The following is a 23,112-nucleotide window of genomic DNA, read 5'->3' as shown; positions in this document are numbered from 1 at the left end:
GGCTCACACAAGTTGGGCCAGAATTTGGAAAGCTCCGAATGATATTCCAGCCAGCCAGGCTCCTCACCCATCAGCTCTAGTTAGGAAGTATGGAAATGTTTTGGGTGGTTACCTGGAATCAAATGGTACACTGTACCCACAAACATCAGAACTTCATAACAGAAGAATGCAATGTTAAACATAACTAACCTGCTTGTCCTTGAAAGCTCTATTCTTTTTTTTTTTTAAATGTTTATTTATTTTTGAAACAGAGAGAGACAGAGCTCGAGGGGAGGAGGAGAGAGAGAGGGAGACACAGAATCCAAAGCAGGCTCTAGGCTCTGAGCTGTCAGCACAGCTGACGTGGGTCTTGAACCCACGAACTGTGAGATCATGACCTGAGCCGAAGTCAGACGCTTAACCGACTGAGCCATCCAGGTGCCCTGAAAGCTCCATTCTTGAACTGGCACTCACTCTGATTTCTTTTCACGAGCCCTGAAACTGTACCCAAAACTGCCTGTGGATTTGCCCGAAGGAAGGTTTTTCTTGAAAATGGCATCAAGCGCAGGGAGCACCCGTTGTGTGTCGAACTGAAATGATCGCTGGGGTGTGTGGAGATCAGTCAGATTCAGACCCTGCTGTCCACAAAAAGTAGATTGGACTGGGTAGAATAGACTCATGTCCAGGTAGCTAGAATGTAACAGTTAATACGATCATTGCAACAGAAAGAAAGCAAGAGGAGGAAATGGTTCCTGGGCCTTGAGTGTTGCAAAGTATCCCAGGGAAAACAATATTTGGATATGCAGATTTCCCCTCTCCCTCCTCCCAGAGGGACAGGAGAAGAAAGGCACTCTAGGCCAGAGAGACAGGTGGCATGGCCACCTTGGAGCCATGGCCATGCATGACAACAGTACAGAGGGTGCAGAGCGGCAAAGAACATAAGAAAGATAGTGTAAAGCCAGATGGAAATGGGCTTTGGATGCTATGCTAAGGAGTTTGGAATTTTTCATTAGGCGGTGAGAAGTCATCAGAGATATTTATACGAGGGTGTGACATGATTTCAGAATATGATTCTAATAACAAAGAGGTGAGTAGATTGCAGGGGAGAGGAAAACCAGGGGCAGGAAAACCAATTAGGAAGCAGTTGCAACTGTCCAGGAAAATGATGCTATGCCACCCAAATCATCCTGTTCTTAAAATAACGTGCTCATCATCTTGCGTCGTTTTATTCCTTTTATTTCTGGGGCTAGAAAAATCACTTAGGCCTCCATGACTCAGAATCCCTCCCTATTAATAGAAGATGACAAAATACTCACCTTACCTCACATAGGGAGGTCTGTGAGATGCTTATAATTGTAGCCAGGAAGGAGGGGGCAATGTTATTCTAAATGCCAATGGTTTAATTCCACTCCAGGAGAGAAACTGCCTTTTGCCTCTTACTTTTATTATAAAAATCCCAGCCCCACAGAAAAGCAGAAAGCCCAGTGAAAGCATCAGAAGTGCACCCTGCAGAGAAAAGCCACGGCAGAAGTTTCCAGGGCTTACCATGCTTGCAACATGCTTGGTTGCAAAAGTGAGATTTTGTAAAGAAAGCCTGTCGCTCCATCGTTTCCCATTATAAGCAAAAGTGTAAGGAGTGTTCCTTCTATCGTTCCTGTTGTGGCAGCGGGGGTGGGGAGCATCGGACACTCGCAGAAGGAGTTACACGCGGTCATTTAAGTGAAGAGCTGGGCGTGAGGCTTTCAGGTTGTGCTCGCTTTCTTGGGTCTTGGAGTCTGTCCTCTTAGCAATGGGCACCTGGTCATGCCTTTTCCATCTGCTCCCTGGCCCTTTCCCGCAATGAGATCTCCAAATCACTGCCCCAGACGACATCCGAACTCTCTCGTCTCTTTGGAAAAGTGTCACAGAAAGCACTGCTGACTGAAAATGCTGTAAATTTTGCCCAAATCACTTTGTCTTCTACCTCTTAAACAAATCTATGCTCGATATACCTGCTAAGTCGGTGCAAGATATTCTGAGGGATAAAAAGGTAAGTCACATGGGGGACCCTCTCCCCTCCAAAAGCTAAGGGTGGGATTGTGACATAAGAGAGAATGTCTCAAACGTAGTATTCAGCATGCTCTTAGGACAATTCAAAGTTCTAGATCCAAAGGGACGGTCATGTTGGATGACCGACGTGTTCGTTCTTCCATCCACAGCACTTGTCTTTCTATAGATCAACTACATGGTTACAGACTGATATAGTAAGGGGGCATGTCAGGACCACCTAAAGAGAAGATGATATATGGTGCTTTCTGAGGTGCATTCACCTAAGTAAAAATGGTAAGTTCTAATGAAACACTTGATCTGGTACACTAAATTACTCTAATTCGTTTGTTCTCTCTTAACATGTACTTCTCGGAAAACTTACTGGTAAAATTGGTCACAAAGAAATTGAGACACTACAGCTTACAGAGAAACAAAAATTTTTAATCCTTACACAAATAGGATCATATTTTAAGGGCAGTTAAAATATCACAGTATCGCCGTCTGCATTTACAGGTACTCGTCCATTACTCGTTAGATTCCTTTACTACAAAGGGCTCCGGGAAACAACTAGAAACATGGCTACGTTGGTAACAAAGAATCAGTTATAAAGGGAAAGTAATAAATATTTATCCATTTATTAATAGGGTAGCCATTTGATAATTTCTGCTTCAGTCTTTAAAATTGTTTTTTTTTTTTTTTTTTTTTGAAAGAGAGAGAGAGAGAGAGCAGGGGAGGGGCAGAGGGAGAGGAAGACAGAGCATCCGAAGTGTGCTCTGTGCTTACAGCAGTGAGCCCAATGTGGGGCTCAAACTCACAAACCGTGAGATCATGACCTCGGCTAAAGTCAGATGCTCAACTGACCGAGCCACCTAGGCACCCTTCTGCTTCAGTCTTTAATTATTATTATGTTTATTTACTTAGAGAGAGAGAGAGAGAGAGAGAGAGACAGAGTGCGAGCGGGGGAGGGGCAGAGAGAGAGGGAGACACAGAATACGAAGCAAGGCTCCAGGCTCTGTGCTATCAGCACAGAACCCAACGCAGGGCTGGAACCCATGAGTGTGAGATCATGACCTGAGTTGAAGTCTGACGTTCAACTGACTGACCCACCCAAGTGCCCCTTCAGTCTTTCAAGGTGACATTCATTTCTTTAAAAAAAAAAAAATGTGCAAGCCACAGACTGGGAAAAGATTTTTGCAAAAGACATCTGATAAGGACTGTTATCTAGCATATACAAAGAACTCTTGAAACTCAGCAGCAAGAAAATGAACAACCTGATTAAAAAATCGGCCAAAGACTTTAATGGACACCTCATCAAAGAAGATATGCCGATGGCATATGAAAAGAGACTTCACACTCAATGTCCTCAGGGAAATGCGGACCGAATCAACAAAGAGATACCACTGCACACCTATTAGAATGGCCCAAATCCGGAACACTGACAACACCGAAGGCTCGTGAGGATGCGTAACAACAAGAACTCTCATACACTGCTGGTAGGAATGCAAAATGGTATATAATCACTTTAGAAGACAGTTTGACAACTTCTTACAGAACTAAACATACTCTTACCATATGATCCGGCACTCATATGCTCCTTAGTATTTGCCCAAGAAGTTGCAAACCGTTCACACAAGACCCTGCACACAGATGTTTATAGCGGCTTCATTGAAAATTGCCCAAACTTGGAAACAATCAAGATGTCCTTGAATTGGTAAAGGGATAAACTGTGATTCGTCCAATGGAATATTATTCAGCACTAAAAAGAAATGAGCTATCAAGCTATGAAAGGACACGGAAGAAACTTATGTGCATATTGCTAAGTGAAAGAAGCCTATCTGAAAAGGCTACGTACTCTGTGATTCCAACTATATGACGCTCTTGAAAGGGCAAAGCTATGGAGACACTGAAAACATCAGGTAACTTCCCAAGGTTAGTGGGAGGCAGGGATGAACTGGTGGAATACGAAGGATTTTTATGGCTATGAAACAATCTTCTTTTTAAAAAAAATTTTAATGTTTATTCATTTTTGAGAGAGAGAGAGAGCACGAGCAGAGGAGGGGCAGAGAGAGAGGGAGACACAGAATCTGAAGCGGGCTCCAGGCTCTGAACTGTCAGCACAGAGCCCGACACGGGGCTCAAACTCACAAACCGTGAGATCATGACCTGAGCTGAAGTCGAACGCTTAACCAACTGAGCCACCCAGGCGCCCCGCTAGGAAGCTATCTTGTGTGATACTCTAATGGCGAATACGTGTCATTATATGTTTGCCAAAATCCATAGAATGTACTCCATCAAGAGTGAACCCTTACGTAAAGTATGAACTTCGGGTGATAGTGGTGTGTCCATGTACGTTCATCAGTTATGATAAATGTACCATGCTGGTGCTGGATGTGGGTAGTGGGGGAAGCTATGCATGTGTGGGGACGGGGGATCTATAAAAAAAAAATCTCTGTACTTCCTGGTCAGTTTTGCTATAAACCCAAAGCTGTTCTAAAAAATAAAGTCTATTTTGAAAAAAATAGCAATGTGTATGCTACTGTCAGGGGACTTGGAACTACAGAATGTGGTTTTCCCATGTGTTAGAAGAAAGCTCCTGTTCAAATGTCTCCACATGTTACATAGTTGTTGTTGTTGTTGTTGTTGTTTATCTAACTTACCTATTGATGGATATGGAGGTTGCACATAATCTTTTTTGTTATTGCAAGCAGTGACTGCAATGAATACGACCTTTTGCACATTTACCCCCTTTGTACACAGGTGTATCTGCAGTATAAAGTCTTAAATGTGGCATTGCTTGGTCAGAGCATGTGAATTTATAATTTTGGTAGATAGCCCCCAAACGCCCCATTATACTGGTTTGCATTCCCACCAGTAATGTATTTCCCCACACCTTAGCTGACACAGCGTGCTCGCAAACATTTTGCCGATCTGATAGATGATATCAACATCTCCTGGTAACCTTAATGTGCAACTCTCTTATTAAGAGTAAGGTAGAGCATCTGTCTTGTATGTTTAAAATCCGTATGGATTGCCTTTCCTGTGAACTTATCACATTCTCTACCCAGTTTTGACTGCCAAATAAATAAGTAAAATAAAAAAAATCCTATTGTATTTTTCAGACCTTACTTTCGACCATAATATTAAGTCATTGTAGCCACTGAACTTAAATACCATTAATGAATCGTTACTTTCAAACAGAAAACACGTAGAGGCACTTGATAAGCCCAAAGAGCGTTTTGATACAAAACTCATTGATGCCTGACTTTTCCTTCTCAACTCATTCTAAATCTCATCTTGTAATTAAAACTGCTCTCACTCCTTAGAATTGCTCAGGGTCAAAGAGCCCTGGTTTTTGTTTTGTTTTAATCCCAGAAGGGTTGTTTGTTTTAAGCTCTGCCTCAGCCATTATTATCTATGCGAACCTTCCAAGGAATTTTCACCCATTAAAATAACAACCTTAATATACTCTCCTAGCATTCACAGGACCTGCCTTCCGCCCAAGCAGAAAGGAAAGAGTAATACCAACTAAATATCTAAAAGCTTTTATTCTCACCCCCCCGGTTCCCTCCCTGAGAGGAGACTATCTGACCCATTAAACAGAGAAGTGAAAAAGTCCCTTTACTTCTCTTTCTCAGTCTGGGAAAGACTTGTGACACCAAAGTGTCTTGTTTACAGTCCCCAAATAGCACATTGCTCTTGGCAGCTGATGTTCTTTAGCTGCTGATTGAAAGATACATATTTTACACAAAAAAAGAATATCCTGAATCAAGAGGATTTTGAATATTACTTTGAACTGGCTTTATCACAAGTACATATCAGGAATCAGCTGGAAGTGAAATGGGAGGTAAGGACACAATGAAGGTAGAAGAAAGCATCAGAGATGATAAGATGGAGATCAGGAAGTAGGTTTGTAAATAGCAGGGTGGATATAGGAAAAGCCACTCTCTATTGTCCTGGTTCTCCACACGGAAGTGGCCAGAAGCTTCTCTATCCAGTCCTATTGAGGTGAGAGAAAACTCACAGGAAAGTTAGATGAGATTTAGGAAACGTATCCTCAACCCAGAGACCCTTAGCTCTAGTTAACCTTAGTAGAGATTATGATCTCCATTCATCGGGAGATTTCTTATTGGGAAGAAAATAGACTGTAGGCAGGAGGTCAGATAGAAGATGTGACGTGATTTTTAAAAAATCATTGTCTTAGTAAAATTGTCTAGAAAGTAAAACCTGAGGCAAAGATCTCTTGCTAAGGCTCTGTTGGAAGGTACAATCCCAAGGCTTCCTGGAAGCTGCCTGGAAGACAGGGAGGGGATTGGCCTTGCCGGCACAGATCTGGGTCCTGGAGCCCCTGAGGCTCCGGTTGCAGCAGGTGAGATGTCTTCTCACCAGAATCACATCCTCAGGAATCTGTCCATTCAGGAAGAGGTGAAAGGTTAGAGAACAGGTGGGGCTGGGGACCCTCGAAAGGCACAAAAATTAGTTTAGTAACGTCGTAGTTTTAAAATCGTGGAAAGTACAATTTTAAAGCTTTTTAGGATTCAAGAATTAGTGCTTTTGTTAAGGTTCAGATGAATGACTTTCAGATAAATGAGTCATCAAATCATAACGACTGTAAGGGTAGGAATTTTATTATTAATGAGACTTAGGATTGATGAAATATTTTTTATGGTTATTCAGATTGGTCCCTGGACTGAGTTTACTCATTCTTAATCAGCTGACTTTTATTATTAAAGTTAATTTTTAAAGGAGTGTTCATGGGACACCTGGGTGGCTCAGTTGGTTGAGTGCCCGATTTCGGCTCAGGTCACGATCTCACTGCTCGTGGATTCTAGCCCTGCATCGGGCTCTGTGCTGTCAGCTCCGAGCCTGGAGCCTGCTTCTGTGTCTCCCTCTCTCTCTGCCCCTCCCCCACTCACACTCTGTCTCTCTCTCTCTCTCTCTCTCTCAAAAATAAATAAACATGGGGAAAAAATAAAGGAGTGTTCATAATTTTAAAAATGCTTTTAACCACAATGCTTTGTTTCCAAATAGTATGTAATTTGTGCTAAGAAATACATTTCAACTTCTAGATGTGTATTTTACGAAAACCCCTAATGCATCAAGGGGAAAGGTGACAAGGTCTAATCTTTCTGCACATTTGTGTGCTCACGGCAGGGTCCTATAGTCTGGATCTAGGGTAGGGAGGGCAGATGGCAGTGACGGAAGTAGGGAAAAATCAATGAAAGAGAGTCTGTCGATGAAGTGAGTTTCATACCTTTAAAAAGTAAAATAACAATGACCCACCCTAGCACATACACCCAGATGACATCTGGAAATTTATGGAGAAGTAACAGGAGAACCTAAATGAAACCTTCTGAGAAAAGTTTTTCAAACTGTGTGTTCTCTTGAATTCTCAGGATTCTAGAAACACATTTCAGTGATCCAAAAGAAACAGCCACAGTTGCTGTCATCGCCATACATACGGCAAGAAGCTAACTTTGGGGACCAACACATGGGCACTTGTTCCTGAGATTGTAATATCTTTATGTCCTTTTCACGCCCCCACCACCAAAAGCCCCACCAAGAACAACGTGTGTTTTCCTGCTTAATGCATGTTTTATCCGAACGTAAATCTCCCTCCGGCTTCCCTGTGGGCATTTGCTGATCCCTGATGAGGTCAGGCGCTTGCACTATGACATAGGAAGAATATTTATGTGCTTACTTCATATCCTGCAGGACAAAGAAGACGGTATGAGAAATTCTGCTGCCACTAATTGTGTGTAGTTTATCGCTTTATCTTTAGAAGGTTTAATGTCAAAACTTGGAGGAGAGGACAACTTGTCCAATCTGGGCCAGAGCCTGAGTTTTCTACTCTCCCTGGAGTTCAGATGTCTGAGAGGAATCCGTGTGGATGTGGGTTTGCATGTTAGCACCTGAAAGCGGGCACAGCCCCCACCTTGGAATGAATGTACTCTTCCACAGGATTCATTTCCAAAGGGTGGTGGAAGGAACAACAGAGACAGCAATGTGCCCACACACACAGCCATCTGCTATTCCAACCACATGTCTCTGCCCCCCGTTTCCTGCAAATGATTCATCTATTCTTTTTCTCCTCCTTCAAAGATAACTGTGTAGGCATTTAAGGAGGGGAAAGCCATTAAGAAAAGTAGAAGCTGGAGTTCTTGGGATGAGGTAGAGCCGATTAAACAGTCTGGAATTTCACAAAGCAAGCAGTGCGGGCGTGGACTCCGGGTCTCCTCTCTCCTGCGGCTGCATCATTTCATAACAGGTCAACACCAGCCCTCAGGAACAGGTGAACAAAAATGGCTGCATGTGAAGTACACGTGCAAGGGCTGCCAAGGAGCAGGAGAGGATGGCAAAACGCAGGAGAAAGATTTTGGAGGTTTTTTTTTTTTTTTTTTTTAAGTAGGCGGGGCTTGAACTCAAACCCCTGAGACCAAGACCTGAGCTGAGGTCAGGAGTTGGAGGCTCACCCAACGGAACCCCCCAGGCGCCCCAGATTTTGGCTTTTCTAACTGGAGGCGCCGCTCATCTCACCCACTGTCACACGTGGCTTCAGTCTCTAACTTTGTCTACTTTTACACCAGTGAATTCGATCTTGGTGACTTTTTTGGAAAGGTTTTTATTTAAATCCCAGTTAGTTAACATACAGTGTAATATTAGTTTCAGGTGTACAGTATAACGATTCAATGCTGCCAGACAACACCCAGTGCTCATGGCAACAAGTGCCCTCCTTTAAAAAGATGCGGAAACCATCACGAAGTTTTAAGTCATCCTTGCCCAGGGGCCGCGCTAATCTTCGCCGTGTCGCTCCAATTTTAGTCTATGTGCTGCCCAAGCGAAGACTGTGACTTTTTAAATAGGTACACCAAAAAGCTGCCTCTGCGTCATGCTTTAAAGGAGACCCTAACCGGAACGCTTGGGATGGCTCAGCCTGTTAAGCGTCTGACTCTTGATTTCAGCTCAGGCCACGATCTCACGGCTCATGGGATAGAGCCCCATGTTCGGCTCTGCGCAGTGAGGAGCCTGCTTGGGATTCTTTCTCTCTCCCTCTCTCACTTTCTCTTTCTCTCTCAAAATAAATTAAAAAAAAGGGGGGGGGAGACTCTAACCAGTAGCCAGAGAAGGTGAGTATGGCCACGTCCTTGACACCAAAGGGTATTGGTGGCAACATGCTGTGTGGGAAGGGGATGAGCACGTCCACAAGGAGGTGATCCATAGATATTGGTTGAATTGCGTCAAACTGGAGGTTCAAATCCTGGTTCCGCTTCTACCTTCTAGGACATTAGGCAGGTTGCCAAACCTCTGGGAATTTCACATATATGTTGAGGGATGAAGATACCTACTTGATAGGGTAGGGTGAAGACAGAAGAGGGTAAGGTATGTAAAGGGCTTTGTGTGGCCCTCACAGAAAGGAGACATGTAAACATCAGATGAATAGGAAAGTGCCTTATTTCACTTCCATCTCTGCCACGTCCTACACCTTAAAGCTAGAAGGTAAAGAACTCAGAGGAGAAGTAGGGATCTCTGGCCAACACCAGTGAGGCTTTACCCGTCGGGAAAGGACTTCACGTGGGACTTGCCAGTACAACCGCATGGGACATAATCTCCTTGTTGATGTAAGGCATGGGGGAAATGGGGGGAGGCAAGCAGAGCCTGATGACACCTTCGTCCCAACCCCCAAGAGCCATCACATCCCCTGTGGGAACGGAGGGGCCCAAGGAATGAGGAATGCTACTGCTGAGTAGAACATACAGATCCCAGATCAGATTGAGTTCTTAAAGATGTTAGCATAATGCCTCCATTTTCTTATCTGCATAATGGGTGTTATAATAGCACTTACATCTCGGGTTGTTGTAAAGATGAAGTAAGATAACCTGTGTGAGGGATCTAGCGTAGAAGCCCAGGACAGTGAGCAAGCAGCACACGAATGTCAGCTACTGTGATTAGTTTCTATTTTTTGTCAATATACGGCATTGTTAACAATTACTTCGCCCATTACCTTATTTATCAATTGATCGATCTGCATTTAATAAACAGTTGTTCACTCAGTCACTCCATTTATTTACCCTCAAATATTTATTGAGATCTTACATTGTGCCGGTACAATGCTGGCCTCAGGAGATGCCAAGACTCATTTGGCAAGAAATTCGCAGGCTAGTTGGGAGAGAGACTGGTAGAGAAAAACGGGACCAGACAAAATGTATTAAGTGCCATATTAGAGAGTTGTATAATGTGGTCCTGGAAGCTGGAGGAGCCAGGAAGGGCTTCACAGAGACGATGTTCTTTGAACTGGATCCTGAAAGACGAGCAGCCTGGGGAGTTTGGGCTTAAAATTTCAGGTAGGCAAAAGAGCTTGCAAAAAAGGGTACAAACTTCCAGTCATGGGGAGATAAGGTACAGTGAGATGGCCACAATTCATAATGCTGTATTGTATGTTAGGGGCACCTGGGTGGCTCAGCCGGTGAAGTGTCCGACTTCGGCTCAGATTATGATCTCACGGTTCTTGAGTTCAAGCCCCACCTTGGGCTCTCTGCTCTCAGCACAGAGCCTGCTTCAGATCCTCTGTCCCCCTCGCTCCCTGCCCCTCCCCCATCGCTTGCGCTCATGCTCTCTCTCTTAAAAATAAATAAACATTAAAATGAATAAATATTTAAAAGCTGCTGAGAGAGCAGATCTTCAAAGTTCAAAACAAAACAAAAAAGAGACGGGAATGAGGTTGTGACAACAGAAAGGGCTGGGAGCCACGAAGACTTGGGTGTGGGTGGTGTCCCGCCATCTGCCTGGCACCTTGCCCTGAATTCAGGCTCGACCTCTGGCTGGGGCCACAGAGCCCCACCTGCAGCTCAGTCCGAGCCCAGGTGCCGGCCCGAGTCTACTCTAGGGCAGAAGAAATACAAGCAGTTCACCGGGCTCGTTATCTGGTCAGCTGAGCTATGGATTCTGTTCTGAGCTCCCGCTTCCCTTGCAGCTCTGAGATGTCCACTTTATTCCTCGTTGCAGGCTCTCCCTGGCACTCCAGTTCCAGCAACTGCATTCAACTTTTTCTTTCCTCCACATTTCACCTCTAAGTGTCTCTAAAACTGGAATCCTGCCTTTTCTTTTCGGCCCTCCCCAGAGCTTGGGTCTCCTCTCAAGCCCTGGCCTTGGCCCTGGGGCTCACTCCAGGCTGTCTGGTCCATCGATGGTCACTGCTCGCCAGATTCCTCCTCTTCACCCTCCACGGTGAACCCAGGATGGCCTGCAAATGGCTGAGCCTTTACTGGCTAAACAAAAACTCCCATCTACAGCCTGTTTCAACTGCCTGGCGGCACTGCCCTCAGGACCTTCACACCAGCAAAACTGGTTTGGCTCACCACCGATTGAATTCCTAATTCTACGACTATTGCTGCCGATGCAAAATGCATTCCCTTGGTAGTAAAAGTACCACCAAACATGCACTCTTTAGGATATAGGTATGCCGTAAGCTTTGCAAATTCCCCACAAGAATTTGGACTTACACCAGGTGTCCGATAAAAACTATTAGAACATTCGCTACCAAAGAGTCTTGGCTCTGTGGGCCCAGGCCTGCCTGTACTGATTAGCATTTTGTGGCATGTATCATTTTCCTTGACATCGCTCAGGAGATTAAGACACCAGTCATATGCTGCCAGCCACAACTTTTAGAAAACAAACTTGGGAATAAAGTCACAAGAGGAAATGAGGACCATTTGGAAATTTGAGAACCCACACGTTCTCTGCTTTTTGGTGGTTTTTTGTTTCTTTCGGGTTTTTTTGTTTTGTTTTTGTTTTTGTTTTTGTTTTTTTTTGGTTTTTTTTCCAGGAAGAATTTCAAAGTTTCAACCTGTTCTAACACTAGCCCATCTGGCTGCTTTATTAGTGACAACAGCAGCATCTTCTAATGCTCTCATCTGAGGCAGTACTTTCCAAAAAATTACAGAAAGAACTTTTGGATTTGATGTACCATATTTTGTCTATTTTTTTTTCTTTGAAAAAATAAATCCCAACTGGAGAGCATTTTAGAGAGATGCTCTAAATTTCTATGTGCATAGAAATATTCAGTGAGTCATGCCTAGTGTTGTAGGTCTATTCCGGTGCGTGGGGTTTCCAGAACAGTTACATAAGTGTTAGCATAGCCAGGAACTTTTGACATTTGTGGCAGCTTAATGGAGTTCTTTTCATTATTGAAAATATCCTAATTGTTGTTTCCTTAAATTTAAAATGCATAAAACTGGTGAAGCAGTACAAATTGATTTTGAGGCATTTCTATCAAATGTGCTTTGTTGGCAAAGAGACTGGAGACCATTTATTTGAAACGAAATACAGGTGATGAAGCTGTAACAAATACGATAACCTAATCATCCAACAGAAATCGCCTTAGAGCATAAAGGTACACGAGACACTTCTTTTTCCTTCTACCACCCATCAAGATTTCCTTTACAATCTGAGTGTCTGTAGCATGTTGTTTACTTAGGCGGCATTAAAAATGGGAGTTATTCAATAATATGGTTTTGAAAATGCTGAGATTCCAAAAGTTACTAGAACATACCCGTAACTTGCTTTTATTTCTCAGAAGACTGCCTAGGAAATAGCGGGATGTTTCAAGTACCACTCATATGTTTGTGAAAATGTTAGTTATCTCTTTCGTTTGTTTGTTTTGTTTTGTTTTAGGATCTGAGGTATCTTCCAATAAGAGAAACTAGAGAAAGTCCAGCTAGAGCTGTTATCAATTTATCTTTTCCATCTCAAAAGCGAGCTCCCCCTTCGCCAGTCCAGGGTTTGGGGGCTTTCTAGGGAGGATGAAGTCCTTAGTTCTTGTAGATGTTTGCTTAGTGTCTTGCACAACTCCCCTATTGGCTTATTTTCCTGCAGCTAAGAGGTTGTAGTTATGGGTGTCACCGTATTCGCTGGTTCAAAAGACTGGTACAAAGGACAGGCAGGCAGAGAGGGCATGGACTCCCAAAGGTTGTTGTCTGCTTGTCCTTTTGAAGGGAAAGGACAGTCCATCAAGTCCAACTCTGCACCCCCAAGTGCTGTTGGCTTCTTTCCACATGACCGCAAGTACTTGAACACTTTTCCTCTGTGGCAAAGCCTGTAAGCACAGAGCAGCCTGGGAATCCCTATAGGCGAGACTGTGTGAACCGCGTGGGCTGTGGTTGTGTAGGTGAGAATGTAAATGGGATCACAAATGTAGTAAGTGTGCTTGTGACATACAGTCATCGTTAGAGTTTGCTTGTTGACATTGGAGTACTACGTGCTGTCCAGGACTGCTTCTAAGAATCTACTGAACACGTACCTCTGGGGCTTAGGAGATAAGATGCAGAGAGGAATTTGGTGTCCTTGCCAAGGTTTCTAGATAATGGGAATGACTTTTTAGGAGGAAGTGATGTTCATCCCAGGGCTGGGAGGGTGGGGTGGAAAGAACTATTTAACAGTGTTGTCAGTGCCCTGTCCCAGAAGGAAGGATCTTCCATCATTTCTGGGGAATTTTTTTCCAGCCTTCTATCCTCTTTTCAAGATTTTGATTCTAAAGCGTGAGCATTGTTCCAGGTTGGTCAGGTGGCTGTTTGTTGGTGAGTAGAGGTTTCAGGGCACCTAGATTTAACAGTCTCCCTACACTTTCCGGTAGGGGAGAGGTAATCCTTCAAAAGGAAATAAAAACAGAATAGATCATGAATGTCCAAAAATCAGCATGTGCCCATGATATGTTGATTATAGAGGGGAGCGCCAGTGCAATGGAAACATACATATATGTGTGTACACACATATATATATGCACACACATATATATACACACACATATATATATACACACATATATATATATCATCCTGCTGTAGTCTGATAGCTTGTTGACTTATCTCTCTTCCCCCATAGACACTGAAGTCATTGAAGGAAGGAACATGTCTTATTCATCTTTGTATGCCCAGACTCTCAAGACACATACAATAAATATTCATTGTATGAAAGGATGAACCAATGTCTGTTTAAATGAAAGCTTTGTTTCATCTAGTCTATAAGCTTCTGAGATTACCTTATGGCCCCCAGCCTTTAGCGATCCTTCTTCCTGAGCTAACCTGCTCAAAGCTGAACTCAGTAGTACTTAGCCTCTCACCCTCTGGGTGCTCCCAAAGAGAGAGGTAGAGAACCAAGAGACTATATGTCAAATACGAGCTTCCTTCTACTTCTGTTCGTTCTTCTTCTCTGTCACCATTTGGTCTTCAGGAACTCCTAACATGCATTTGTTCCTGGGATGCTTAGTAATCCTTGACGAGCTGATATCTAACTATTTCACTTGACATAATGAATGGAAAGAATGTGTTTTGAAATCAAACAGATGTAGGTTCCAATATGAACCCACCAGTTACTAGTTTTGAGACCCTGGATTTTTTTTTTAATTGCTCTGGATCTTGGATTACACATGTGTCCCCCGAAGATACTACAAGTGTAAATGAAATAATATATGCAAAAACACTTGTCAAAATGCTTGTCGTGTGACAGGTGTTCAGTGAACATCGGCTCCATTCTGTTTTGGTGGCTTATAGTGAAAGAGGCATGAGAAAAATGTGCAGTACTAGAGTAGGTAATTTGAACAGAAAGGAAAAAGAGGGAAAAGCAGAATGAACACAATGATTTGCTCTCGCATGAATCAAACTCAATTATTAACTTTTCACTGAACTCTGAAACATACTAAAGTTTAAAAAATGTTAAAGAGGGGTGGGTGCCTGAGTGGCTCAGTCGGTTAACTGTCTGACGCTTGGTTTCGGCTCTGGTGGTGGTCTGACAGTTTGTGAGTTCAAGCCCCACATCTTGGGGTTCTCTCTTCCCTTCTTTCTCTGCCCCTACCCCTCTTGTGCACGCTGTCTTTTCTCTTTCAAAATAAATCGACTTAAAAAAAATAATAAATTAAAAATGTTAAAGAGTGGGCTTAAGGGAGAAACAAGCCCGTATATATTTCTAAAGCAAAAACAGGATTAGGTATTCCCCAAACCAGAACCTGCACAGGCATGACACTGGAAGGGATTTCCTCTCTAGTGTGTGGCATTGTTTTGGTCCATCCCAGGATGCATTGGGATGAAGTCCTGGGTGTCATAACTAGCTAGCTACCATCAGCAGAGAGGTCACTTATATGGAACCCCCAAGGCAGAATAGATCAAGGATTGGAGCGACAGCAAGCATTCAAAGGAGTTATTGCCTGGTGGGTGGGGTCCAGAAGGGGCTCTGCTCAATAACTTTTCCCCACTCCTCTGGCCCACTCCTTTTTCTGGTTTATCTCATCAATAAAAGAACATGTTAAATTATGTATGGTATAACTAATTATATAATGCAATAAAAAATCATAGAGAGGTCAGTTCTAGAACAAGGAATTAAAGAAACATCTTTGGCTGTGACTGTACTTTTGTTTTCTCTTCTCATTTAAGAAATCACAAATAAAAATTCAAGGTACTGCAGTAGAAATATAACTTGAGTTTCTCTGAAATTCATTTTTGTTAAAAAAAAAAAAAATGGGTTGACCTGAGGAGAAATAAAATCAACTCAACAGCTCACAAGGAGGGTGTGATACCCGCTTCTGTCTCCAATATCCCTCATCTTGCCCATTTTTCTTTTTCTTCAAAATTCTAAGCTGCTCATACATCACAGATTGTTCCCGAGGAGGGGTGTATGCTCGCCCAGTGTGGGAATGCCTAGGGTGGGAATGCTAATTCATGGTCTGGAGGAGAGAGAAGATATGAAGTAGAATTGGAAGACAGTGAGCTAGAAATAGTATAACCCACCTCCACACCTCTCTCCATAAAATTGTACCGCTTCTTTCCTGCCAAAGGAGAGCCACGGTGCCATGGTAAGCCTGATACAGAGAGGCTTGATTTTTTCTTTGGAGAATCACTTTTCCCTGATAGGAGAAATAGTTATCAATCATGGTACCTTCCCTTAACTCGGCCAAAGGGAGGATAGAGACATGGTTGAAACTAGGTCTATCAGAGGCTCTTGACCTGGAACTTTGATGTCAAGAGAAGTGACCCAAAAACTCAGAATGGTCCCAAATCATTTACTCGGATAGCAATGGCCAGAGAAAACTCCATTATTCCTAACACCTGAATTCTTAGAGCTTCTCTTACACTTTCACGCAGCAGACTCTCAGCTTCTGCTGTGCTGTGAGCTACTCTATATCCTAACACATTCATTTGTTTGTTTAAGATCTCCAGACTTCACTTCTGTTATTTCCATCACAGAATTCAGACTAAAATAATTTCTCAGATGCTACAGGCTCCAATATACAATACTAAAGGTCAAAATTTGGAAGGTGGAGGGAGTCACTTGGGGTCAAACATTTACCAAGGTACCAAGTTTAATTTTTCTCAAGCCATTCAAATCCCAGATGTTGGCTTAATGACAATTCTCACAAGCCTGGGAAGGCAAAGGATCCCCGGAGAACATTTTCCCAGGATTAACCTGGTCGAAATCACCAGTTTCCCTAATTCTGCCAAAGTAATTCCAATAAGCCTCACAGATTCTAGAGAAAAGGTCAGTGGGGCTGGTCTAGATGGTTAAGTTTGAATCAGTCTTCTAAGAGGCAGAACCAAAGTTGCCTGGTGATTATATAACAGATTATGATGGAAAAGCAGCTACTGCAGTTAGGTCAGTAGGCATTTAAAAAAATCACTGCGTGGGAATCTTTTCAAACCACAATCCTCCATGAGGAGCCTACATTTCCCAGAAGATCCTCATTCCCTCATTCGGGCAGCGATTTTAGTGAGCTGGAACCACTGTTTCTGCACGACAGCAGCTGAAAAAGAGTCAGACCGTATTTTACTTTCCTATAAGCAACATCTCCTGGCAATGGCATTTTGTATCCCAAAGATGTCACATTCTTTTGAAGTTATTTTCAGTTTTGGTTTGAAAAGTGTCCTAAATTAGCAATAACCAGCCTTCTTCTCATGGAGTTTTGGAGTTTAGGGAGGTAGGGGGAAGGGGTACATAAGAGAGACAGCTCTCGAGACATTTGCCAGAGTCCTCAATCTGTTGAAATTTCTTCTTTTCAAAATTTGTGTTTTTTTTTTTTTGGGGGGGGGGGTAGGTTGCACCTGGGTGGCTCAGTTGGTTAAGCGTCTGACTCTTGGTTTTGGCAAGGGTTATGACCTCACAGTTCATAAGTTCGAGCCCTGCATTGGGCTCCACGCTGATGGCACAGAACTTGCTTGGGATTCTCTCTCTCTCTCTCTCTCTCTCTCTCTCTCTCTCTCCCTCTTTCTCTCCCATTCCCCTGCTTGTGCTCCTTCTCTCTGCCAAATAAATAAATAAACTTTAAAAAAAGAAATTTATAAAATTTGTTTGTTTTTGCTGCAGGTGCCACTCCAGTGTCCAAATGGGGAAGAGTCTCCATTATTCTTTCTTTCAACATTTGTTGAGTACTTATTAAGTACCAAGCACTATAATCCGTACCTAGTGCTGGTAAACCAGACAGGCAAGGTGCTTACCTTTGAGGAACTTCTAATCCAATGGAGGGAGCCAGAAACAAACACAAGTTCAGATCTGCTTGGTGCATGGGCAGCCCCTGGGTCCAACCAGTGGGTTAAGGAGGAGTCTGAGTCCTGACTTTCCAGGTAGAAATGGTTGTATGTGTGAACTAGCAGTTAGGTAGACAAACCCTTCAGACCAGAAAAGATCAAAATGGGAAACTATTGATTTCAAATAAGTTCAAAGAAAGAAAGGCTTTTAGGGAAGGTCTTGCTTCCAATGACATATGTCAGTTATTTCTTTGTTTTGCTCATTTGGAATCTTTTAACAAGTACCTTGCATTTGTAGAGTGCACTATGATTTTGCAGAGCCCTTTCATTTGGTCCCGAGAGAAGGGCTGCACAGATATTATCGTGATTTCACAGATGAGAAGACACAGGCTCATCCGACCTTCCCAGTGTTCTCAGCTAGCTTTCCTGACTGCAGCCAGGCTTTCCCCTTTTCTGCCGAACACCACGGCCCTCACTTCTCTTCCACCTGTCTCGTCGTCATCTTTTTCATCTGGCACAAAGTCTCTGCGACTTTGGGTTTGACTGGGATTAGCCAGGATATTTTGATTGGGACACAGAACATTCCTCCTGACACGCACACACTCCTAGAAAGTACATACCCCCTGGATTTGCTACCATCATTAATCAAAAATTATTATTTTTAAATCTTTCTCTTCCTGGCTCAGAGACAATTGAGAAAAAGAACTAAATTTCCAGTGGGTCATTTGCTTTCCCAGCAGGGATGGTCATACAAAGCAATCCAGAGAGGACACTACAAACTTAATTATTGTTTTGCATCAAACACCAGAAGCAGGAACACTGATGCCATGTTAATAGCAGCAACCTCTGAATTTATAACAGTAAGAGTCTGGGCCTTCCATGACCCATTTGCCTGATTCATCCATCCCAATAAAAATTGATTAATTAAAGGAGAATAGGATAGAAACCACACACAGATAAACCTTTATTATACTAATATGGCCTTGACTCATGAAAGGTAACGTTTAACGCCTATTGTAAGCCAGGGCCTATGCTAAGTGTTTCATGTAATTATCTCATTTAATCTTTATCCCAACCTGTTCAGGTAGGAACTATTATTATAACAAGTCTACAGATGAGGAAATGAGGCTCTAAAGGTTAACCATGTGCTCAAGAAGACAAAGCCACTTAGGGGTGGAGCCAGTGTTTGACACAAAGGCCATCTGACTGCAGAACCCTCTTTTCTAACCTCTGTTCTGCCTAGGGGCACAGATCATTGGAGTTGGCCCTTCATCCAACTCCCGATTTTCGGCACAAGGGAACAGAGGCCCTGGTAAGATGAACGGCCTGCTTAAGGTCACACAATATGCCTTCACGAACAGAATAGACTCTGCTTCTACGTTGCCCCTCCCAACTGCAGAAAAGCTAGAATGTCTTTGGTATTTGCCTATAAATTTACAGTGGAATATCTTTTAAGAGTTTGAGTTGAGTCCATGCCATGTAAAGTGGAATCCTGACAAACTTATACACAAGAATCGAGTTACGCGGCTATTTATTCAATTATAAGAAATATTTCTAAACAATCGTAAACTTAGCCATTTTCCAGCAGAAGTCTCCCCTTCCATTTGGAGGTGTTCTGAGAAGAGCGAGCCTTCTCGGATGATTATCTGTTTCATAAGAGTATATTTTTCTCAAGCTTTCAGGGGAGTCATCTTTGAAAAACTCATAAGCAGAAAGTTAATTTGTAATAAGCTGCTGGTGATAATACAGATTTTATTACTTTTGTTGTTTTGGTTGTCTCTTTTCTTCTTTTTTTTAAAGAGCCCATAACCACACTGGATGTTAACAATCCATTAGCCCTAGAGGGAACATTTTTAGTTCCCAGAAAACTCATTTTACCTCCCAAAGCTGAACCTGCAAATACAAAAGCTCTTTGTCTTATAAAAAGGATTAGTATTAGTTGTTTCCACAAGATTAGTCCCATTGATCTGAAGCAACTGTGCTTCTAAAAAATGTAGGACGTTATCAATTTTAACCATTTGTCCAGGAAGCTACGCTTAGACTAATGTTATTTGTCCAGCTGGGTATACTGACGAGGAGGGAGAAGATCAAAGCGGTTGGCGATCGTGTAACACCTAAGATCTGTCCTGATCATCAATCAAGCCTGGAGCACATGGACCTGATTACAAACGCCTTCATACACATCCTTTTGGGATGCTGAGAAGTGGAAGGCTGGGCTATCTGTAATGGCCACAATCCACTTCAGGGATTCCTGGGATCTCTTTTTAGGTCATTCGGTAGTCCTGCTTAGTTTTCCGCATGGTGAGCACACAGAAAGCCCAAAATGAAAACCCTTACGTGCAATTTGCAGCAATGGCCCGTTGGGATTTTTTTTAAGCACATAAAAAGGGGTGTGGGAGGAGACCTGTGGAACTGTGTGTGCCACCCCTCCATGGGCCTGCCTCCCCTCTCTCCAGGGAGGAAGGCTGAGCTGCTCTATCCCCATTCCTGCCCCCATCTCCTCACTTGCCCTAATGGCAGGAAGGCAGTGGAGAGCAAGGGAAGAGGCACTGAGCAGGGGAAACAGTCTTCATGTGTGCAGGGAAAGCAAGAGGCTGGGGATGGATGGCAGGGCCGGAGCAGGAAGAGGAGAAACACAAGATGGCTCCGCAAGAAAGGAAACATGGAAAGAACAGAAAAATAAATCAATGAAAATAAACGTAATGTCAATACAAAACCCACAGGGGGCATTTACCTGAGAAGCAAGAAAGCTAAGGAGGCAACTGAAAGCAGACCAGTGTAAAAGTGACAGGCAGTGCAGGGAGCCCGGCACCTTCCCCAGCAGGACGGCTGGACGGGCAAATCCATTCCCACCAGGCACCTCCGAGTGATTGCGCTGTGAACGACACGGGCCTCGCTGGGATGCTTGGCAAGGGGCTTGGGAGAAGGTGAGAAGGAAGGGATTGCAGAGAACCTGCCGGCATGCCCCTGCCCTTTCTGAGTTTGAAAGCTTCTCAGAGAACGTTAAAGGCCGACGGCTAAATTTAATCAGGGTTAAATCACTGAAGTGATGAAGACGTTCTTATGCAACATAAATGGAGAGTGAATCCGCCAGCGCTTTCCCTACAAGGTAATGTCACGGGCTCATCAGAGCAGCCCCACAGCTTGGAAATGTTTCCGAGTAAGGGGAGGCAGGGAACGTGAAAGGCTGCCTCACTGCCAATGTCTTCTGGGGACTGGAGTGCTGTAGGTGAAGCAGGCTGGGGCCACAGCAGGTGTTCTGCGTGGACAGAGCTCACCTGCTCTCTCCGTTCAGCAAAACTCTTCGTGTGAGACATCCTAACAGCGTTCTATATTTAAGACAGCTGTTTTTCCTGGGGAACTCCACACGTTTTCCGGAAAAAGAGCTGGCGTAAACCTTCCCACCGGCACTTGGACCGAATGACACATTAGTTTGTTTCAGGGGAGTTCAGCAATCTGACTCTGTGCCATTTCAGTCATTGTAGAAAGTGTACAGGTTCCGTTGTGGTTGAGACTGGCTTACCATGTGATTTGTGTTCTTTAAAAAATCCATACTAAGTTGGGGCGCCTGGGTGGCTCGGTCAGTTAAGCCTCTGACTCTTGATCTCCACTCAGGTCATGATCTCACTGTTGGTGTTTTCCAGCACTGGCGGCTTTACCTCTTGTAGTCGTCCTTCCCCAAACCCATAACCCTTGTCAAACCCTGAGAAAAACAGATAAACTCTATGAAAAACATCCTATAAATTACCTAACCGATAATCCTCAAACTGTCAAGGTCATCAAAAACAAAGCAAGCCTGAGAAACTGTTAGAGTCTGGAGGAGACAAAAGAGACATGACAACTAGGGGCACCTGGGTGGCTGAGTGGTTAAGCATCGGCTTCAGCTCAGTTCATGATCTTGCGGCTCGGGAGTTCAAGCCCCGCTTTGGGCTCTGTGCTGACAGCCTGGAGCCTGCTTCAGATTCTGTGTCTTCCTCTCTTTCTCTGCCCCTCCCCTGCTTGCACTCCGTCTCTCTTTCTCTCTCAAAAATAAATAAAAACATTTTTAAAAAATTAAAAAGAGAGAGAGACATGACAACTAAAGTAGTGTGGTGTCCTGGATAGGATCCCAGAACAGGAAAGGACCCTAGGTAAAAACTAAGGGAATAAGTATGAGTTTTAGTAAATAATGATGATTCTGTACTTGTGACAAATGTGCCATGCCGGTGTAAGGTATTAACAACAATAGGGGAAACCAGGTAGCGGATATATGGGAACTCGCTGTCCTATCTTCACAACTTTTCGGTAATTCTAAAAGTCTTCTAAAATTAAATGTTTATAAAAAAAAACAAATGTTAAAAGTTAAAAGTCCAAGCTCATGGTTCTGTAAACCCAGTCATTTGAATCCATTTCAGGTTTCCGCTTGTGGTTGGCTATTCCCAGTGTCCCATTATTACTGATAGAGTTGACCAAGAGGAAAGTTGAAACATAAAAGCAGGACTGAACACAAGGCGAGGGGCCTCTGGAACTCATCTGTTTGCTTCTCCACTCAAGCATGGGGCCTGTGAGGCTCGTCCAACTACCTCCTACCAGGATGCTGGGTTATAAAGGAGCTTCAGGTGACACCTTTTTAAGGGTCTATGTCTTCCAATAGGATACTTTGGACTCCTAAGGAATGATTTTATAATGGTAGAACTTCCAAAACAAGAAGCACTTGGTTGGGGATAAAGATTGGCTCCACTGGTCCTCAAGCCCTTTGTACTCACCAGGCCAGCCACTACTCAAATGACACAAGGTCAGCCAGTCGGGATTAGGGCAGTGGCCATAAATCCTGATTCCTAAGGTCACGAGTTCCTGGAGTCCATCAGGGGTAATACGACTTCTCATCTTGCTACGTGCCATACAGTCAGAGTGGGAGCCTTGCAGAGACAACCTGTACCTTGCTTTTTGATCTTTAATAACCTGAGATGTTGCTGCTAGCTATCTAACCAGCTTCTGCAACTGCCACCATGAGAACGTGACAGACTTTGGACTCATAAAATCCTGAGTTCAAGTCCCTACATCCAAGTTGGCCACTTCCTAGCTTTGTGGTTCAGGTCAAGCTACTTAGTCTCACTGATCTTCAGGTTTTTCATCAGGAACAAGGCTGATCATTATCCCGCTTTGAAGGATTGCCGTGCGGCTTAACCACATGGAGTGTGTGAGAGCCCCTTGCCCAAAGTCTGAAATATAGCAGGTGCTGAGCAAACATTCTTTTCCCTCTTCTTTCCCTTCCTCTCTCACACAGCCAGGACAATGGGGACAGGCACAGCCTGGACAGCTCAGCCCCTTCCACAAATGGCTCTCTCTATTCTCACAAGATTAGCATCTCTAATAGGATCAGGAATTCTGCTAATTCATTGATCATTAATCCTGAGGTGTACAACTAATCTCTTCTGATTTGTGCAGATCCAAGCAAATGCTTTCTTAGGGTGTACATTTAATTTTTTTAAGTTTATTTATTTCGAAAGAGAGAGAATCCTAAGTGAGCGCCATGCTGTCAGCACAGAGCCCAACGCAGGGCTCAATCCCATGAACCACGAGATCATGACATGACCTGAGCTGAAATCAAGAGTTGGATGCT

The 23,112-nt window shown here is 43.5% G+C and overlaps 1 long non-coding RNA gene and 1 other non-coding gene across 2 annotated transcripts; one reads left to right on the top strand and one right to left on the bottom strand.

The window, feature by feature from the left end:
- The first annotated feature begins 335 nt into the window (after nucleotides 1-335).
- LOC121040652 (uncharacterized) lies at nucleotides 336-12,021 on the top strand. Its single transcript, XR_005795390.1, has 2 exons — nucleotides 336-2,301; nucleotides 11,008-12,021. It is a non-coding gene; the product is annotated as an uncharacterized LOC121040652 (long non-coding RNA).
- On the bottom strand, nucleotides 8,744-8,850 carry LOC121041113 (U6 spliceosomal RNA). Its single transcript, XR_005795564.1, has one exon. It is a non-coding gene; the product is annotated as a U6 spliceosomal RNA (small nuclear RNA).
- Nucleotides 12,022-23,112: the final 11,091 nt, after the last annotated feature.

This window comes from Herpailurus yagouaroundi, unplaced genomic scaffold, assembly GCF_014898765.1.
Source record: "Herpailurus yagouaroundi ecotype Mexico unplaced genomic scaffold, PumYag 182, whole genome shotgun sequence".
Lineage (NCBI taxonomy): Eukaryota > Metazoa > Chordata > Mammalia > Carnivora > Felidae > Herpailurus > Herpailurus yagouaroundi.
This window is presented reverse-complemented; position numbering and strand designations above follow the sequence as displayed.